The following is a 5,021-nucleotide window of genomic DNA, read 5'->3' on the forward strand; positions in this document are numbered from 1 at the left end:
TGGTATAAATGCTTGACCAAGTTCCTTATTGAAAAAGGCTTTGAAATTGGAAAAATAGATTCTACTCTTTTTACTAAAAGGGTCAATGGAGAACTATTTGTATGCCAAATTTATGTCGATGATATTATATTTGGTTCTACTAACCCTCATTTTAGTGAAAAGTTTGGGAAGCTAATGTCGGAGAAGTTTGAGATGTCTATGATGAGTGAACTCAAATTCTTTCTTGGTTTACAAATCAAGCAAACTAAGGAAGGCACCTTCGTCTCTCAAACGAAGTACACCAAGGACTTATTCAAGAAGTTCAATATACAAGAATGCAAAGGTGTGACTACACCCATGCCTACTAGTGGACATCTTGATTTGACCAAAGATGGTGAACCGGTTGATCAAAAGGTCTATCGCTCTATGATTGGTTCATTATTATATCTATGTGCTTCACATCTCGATATCATGCTAAGTGTGTGCATGTGTGCACGATATCAAGCTGCTCCTAAAGAATGTCATCTGAAGGCTGTGAAAAGGATAGTGAGATACTTAATCCATACACCAAACTTTGGCATTTGTTATCCAAAGAGGTCCTCTTTCGATCTTGTTGGCTACTCCGACTCGGACTATGCCGGTGACAAGGTTGATAGAAAGTCCACTTCGGGTACTTGTCGATTTCTTGGTAGATCTCTTGTGTCTTGGTCTTCCAAGAAACAAAACTTAGTATCCTTATCCACCGCCGAAGCGGAATACATTGCCGTTGGTTCATGTTGTGCTCAATAACTTTGGATGACCCAAACTCTTAAAGATTATGGGATATATGTGAAACATGTTCCATTACTTTGTGACAATGAAAGTGCTATCAAGATTGCTCACAATCCCGTGCAACACTCTCGAACTAAGCATATTGAAGTTCATCATCATTTCATTCGAGATTATGTTGCCAAAGGGGACATTAATCTTAAGCATGTTCGCACCAAAAAGAAATTAGTAGATATATTCACTAAACCACTTGATGAGAAAGTGTTTTGGAGGTTCACTACAAGAAATATGTCAACTTGTGACCTTGACTATTGGTCACTGAAAGGTCATGGTTTTTCGTTTGCGACCTTTTTTTGACCAAAAAGAGAAGGTCAAAAGCTGGCGGTCGTTAACTGACTATAGCGACCTTCTCTATGAGAAGGTCGTAGACGTTTATGACCAAAATATGTCCACTGTGGCGTTTTGGTCACTAGCAACCTCCCCAGACCACGTAGGCATCCAGCGTGGCAAGCTGATATGGCACAAGATTCAGCCCGGTCCAATTCGGTTTTCTACATGGGCCTAGCCCATTAATTCAGCCCATTTAGTATATTTATTTTTGTTAATTTCGTTCAGCTACATGGGCGAAGCCTAACTGGTCAGCCCATAAATTTTTATGCATGTTTGGCCTTTCAAGAATATATATACAATTTTGTGTAGCCCATTTCTGGTTTACTTTCGAGCTTTTTATACATTCAAATATTAATTCAATCCTGGAGTTGGTCCAGTACTCTTTTCAGCCTATTCACATATTCATACATATGATCCACCTTTTCAACAAATTTTGCAAATAATTTCATATTTCAACACTAAATATGTTTACATCACAGGCCATAAAGCCCTACAAAATAAGTAACACTTGTTCCTATACAAAACTATAAAATGATACATAGAACAAAACAGAATACAGAAAATTTAGTTCAACAAAAATAGGTTTTCTTCCTCTTCCATCTTCCAGAACACACAACACCTGTGAAAAATAAAGATGCCACAACAAAAATGGAAGGATCAGCCACTGGAAGCATATTGAATACAAGGGAAACAATCAAACTAAAGAAATGAAAGGTACACACTGTGAAAAATTTGAGAGCACGAATATTTTTTATATTACCATAACAAACAGAAATGTAATCTGATTGCACCAAGAGTACTACATGTTTCATTTTTTGACAAAAAAAGAGAAAATATTTCTGGCACCAAGAGTACAAGTGCCCGAGAGCGAAATTTTGAAAGTAACAATCTTATATTTTACGTGTTGTTTTTAATCTGCTAAATGCATCCTTACAGAGGCTGCAGGCTCCATGTGTGTTTTTCTCTCCCTCACCACGCTGCATAGGAGTATAGATACAATCTATTTTTTGTGCGGACGTTCATTACACTCATCATATAGTGTGTGTGTGTGTATCATCCGAAAAGGAAGCTTACCAGAGAGTCCTCACTGGCCTTGGAGTTGAGGACGCTCTTGTGCACTTGCAGAAAGGCTTTTCCCTCCAAATTCTCGCTGGCAGCCTTTTATCCAAAGCATTCAGATTCCAATCCTGCGTACATGCATACAGTTTTCAGTCCCACAAACTCTCGTATCAATATGGAGTTGCTACATACATTCAACAGGGGAGAAGCAGAAATATAAAATAGAGTATGTCTGGTGACTCTGGTCAGGAAGACTCCACTATTTGATGTAGCATTCAAAAAGAACACAAATCAAGTTGCATTTGTATACCGTACATAACTTGAACGAGAGTGGCCAAAAAGTGCAGGCATCTTTATTTATTTTTGAGAGAAAATAGTGCAGGGAGTATATATTACCTTGAAGAAACTGTGCCAGCTTGTCGAGGTTTCCGGCCGTGAGCTTGTGGAGATCCTCACCGGCCCAAACAGGGAAGACGAAGATGGTGGTGCAGAGGCAGGTAAGTACGCCGATGATGATGGTGGAGAAGCGCTCGTCCGCCATCTTCCTTCTCTCTCTCTCTAAGTGTCCATCGGGATCCTCACAGTCGTGTGTACAGGTGCGCTCTGCCATGAAGTGCCAGCATTTTCCATGCCATCAGATCCATTACAGACATGCTTAAGGTGCAAAATACACAAGCCAATTAAGCATGTTCCTCCAATATTATGCAATCTCAGATGCAAACAGGTAACAACACCTATTTATATGCATAAACTAACTAAGATTTTCTAGCATGGAAGGTTGATGCAGACTTAATTTTAGCTCCCATAATGCTGACATAGGTTAAGGCACACCATGTATGTATACTAAATCATGACAGCATATCACGTCAGATGCTAGATGAACTTCAAACCAGAAACAGATACACACTAGATTATGGGACCATTTCATATGGGGAAATGACGAAGCTATACGGTAGAAAACTAAGTTCAGTTCTTACTGGTTTCTTGCTGCATGAAGAACTCTCGCCATTTCCATTTTCTGAGACATGTAGCAAGCAATGCATCAGATGCCAATGCTGGTTACTGCACACTAAAATTGTTAAGAGAGTGCATTATTGTAACAAACATGACAAGAGCTTACATCCATGGCATCATCATCTCCATCCCTCTTCCTTTTCTCCCTTTGTTCAGGTGACAAGCAGCTTGCCATTTGCCACAGGTCAGGCCCAGGGAGCTGGGGCTTCGTTCACAATGGAGCAGGCAGCTGGAGCTGCTGGGCCTTCGTTCACAATGGAGTACACAGGTGCCTGCACGGGCGTTGGGGCTTCAGTGCTACCCATTTCAGCAGCAGGAACTCGGGTATGATCTGCAAACCGGGGGGCGGGGAAAAGAGAAAATTCACTTTAGTCTCCGTTGATCACAATAATATATCTGTACATTACAACGGTAATAATAAAAAATTATGTTGCTCTTCGATTACAATCCAGTGGATAACAGGACAACCGGATATTGGAACACTGTAGTGTTCTCTGAACTTACTGACGAACAAAAGCTGATTATGTTTCCCGCAAATTTTATTTGACCATTTTGGTGCAGCAATAGGATGTAACAGGAAGATGAGATAATAACATGATCTCATGTATTCCCTCCTTCCCACATTGTTAGGCGTGTTAGTCTTTAGCACGAAAATTAGCGTACGTGGATTGTTATTTGACCCATCATACAAGTTGTAGATAGGGAGGCAACAACGATTCAAAAGAAAAGTTAGAGGCATCCACGATCTTCTTTCCAAGTAAATAGGGATGGTTAGGTTTAACTGATTGAGAGAGGAAGGCATGTGCGCCTTAGATTATGGGATTACATGCAGAAACTTAAACGCCCAAGATTTTGGGAAGGAGGGAGTACCAAGGTGCAAGTGTCAAGCCTCCGGATTAAATTCCAGATCTTGATGATAACTACTCCTACAGTATGAGAAATCGGCTATCTGAATTTCTTTCCAGAAACCACCTGCCTGAAGGCCTAAACCATGGAGCAAATCTTGCTCCGCTACTCGAATGAGCAGAGGTAAGCACGAAAAATCCTGCTCCGCTACTCGAAGGCCTAAATCAACCGGGGATTCACGCCCGCCTTTTGCAGAGCCTGCACGGACACCCAACCGCGGGGACTAAATGGAGATGGATGCGGGGATCGAAGCCGGAGAAGAGAGGAGAGGTTACTTTCTTGGACGGAAACGAGGAAGTAGCAGCCTCGTCGCAGGCCGCGAGGTCCATCCCAACCACCGCGATGGCCGCCGCCCCTTCTGCCGCGCTGCACCGCGCCTCCTCCGCCGTTGCAGCCAGGGCGCCCTCATCGCCCACCAGGACCAGCCTGTGTGCGCGCGCGCGCTTAGATTCAGAGCCCAATGACAGGAGAAAGAAGGAGAAAAGTGAGAGGGAGTACCTACAGCCATGCCTGGCGAGGCCGACAGCGACCCCCCGCGAGATGGCGTCGGTGCCGCCGTTGCAGGCGAGCAGCACTTGCTTCGCTTCGGCGGTGTCGGCGGCCATCCCCTTTCCCCTTCTTCTTCTCTTTGCTGCTCATGAAGAGTTATAGCAAGACAAGGCTTGGGGTGGTGGCGGCCGCTGTGGGCGGGGCTGGGGGCGGTGGCTGTGGCTGTGGACATGCACGGTGTATCCGGGCGGGGCTGGGGACGGGACCGGGGGATGGGGATGAGGATGAGGTGTGGCTATGGGGGAACGGAGAGATGGCCGTGAGGAGGGAAGGAGGAGAGGGCGAGGGAGGGAGGGCGCCGCCGCCGGCGACGGGAAGCTAGGGTTAGAGAGGGGTGGCGCCGTCGATCTGGATCG

At 44.2% G+C, this 5,021-nt stretch overlaps 2 long non-coding RNA genes across 2 annotated transcripts; both read right to left on the reverse strand.

Annotated features, from left to right (window-relative positions):
- Positions 1 to 1,703: 1,703 nt before the first annotated feature.
- On the reverse strand, positions 1,704 to 2,656 carry LOC119320000. The gene is made up of 3 exons (XR_005154727.1): positions 2,593 to 2,656; positions 2,212 to 2,324; positions 1,704 to 1,756 (listed from the first exon to the last, which is right to left on the reverse strand). It is a non-coding gene; the product is annotated as an uncharacterized LOC119320000 (long non-coding RNA).
- Positions 2,657 to 2,669: 13 nt separating this feature from the next.
- On the reverse strand, positions 2,670 to 3,553 carry LOC119320001. The gene is made up of 3 exons (XR_005154728.1): positions 3,317 to 3,553; positions 3,174 to 3,214; positions 2,670 to 2,799 (listed from the first exon to the last, which is right to left on the reverse strand). It is a non-coding gene; the product is annotated as an uncharacterized LOC119320001 (long non-coding RNA).
- Between the last annotated feature and the right edge of the window lie 1,468 nt (positions 3,554 to 5,021).

The sequence above is a fragment of the Triticum dicoccoides genome, chromosome 6B (assembly GCF_002162155.2).
Source record: "Triticum dicoccoides isolate Atlit2015 ecotype Zavitan chromosome 6B, WEW_v2.0, whole genome shotgun sequence".
In the NCBI taxonomy this organism is placed as follows: domain Eukaryota; kingdom Viridiplantae; phylum Streptophyta; class Magnoliopsida; order Poales; family Poaceae; genus Triticum; species Triticum dicoccoides.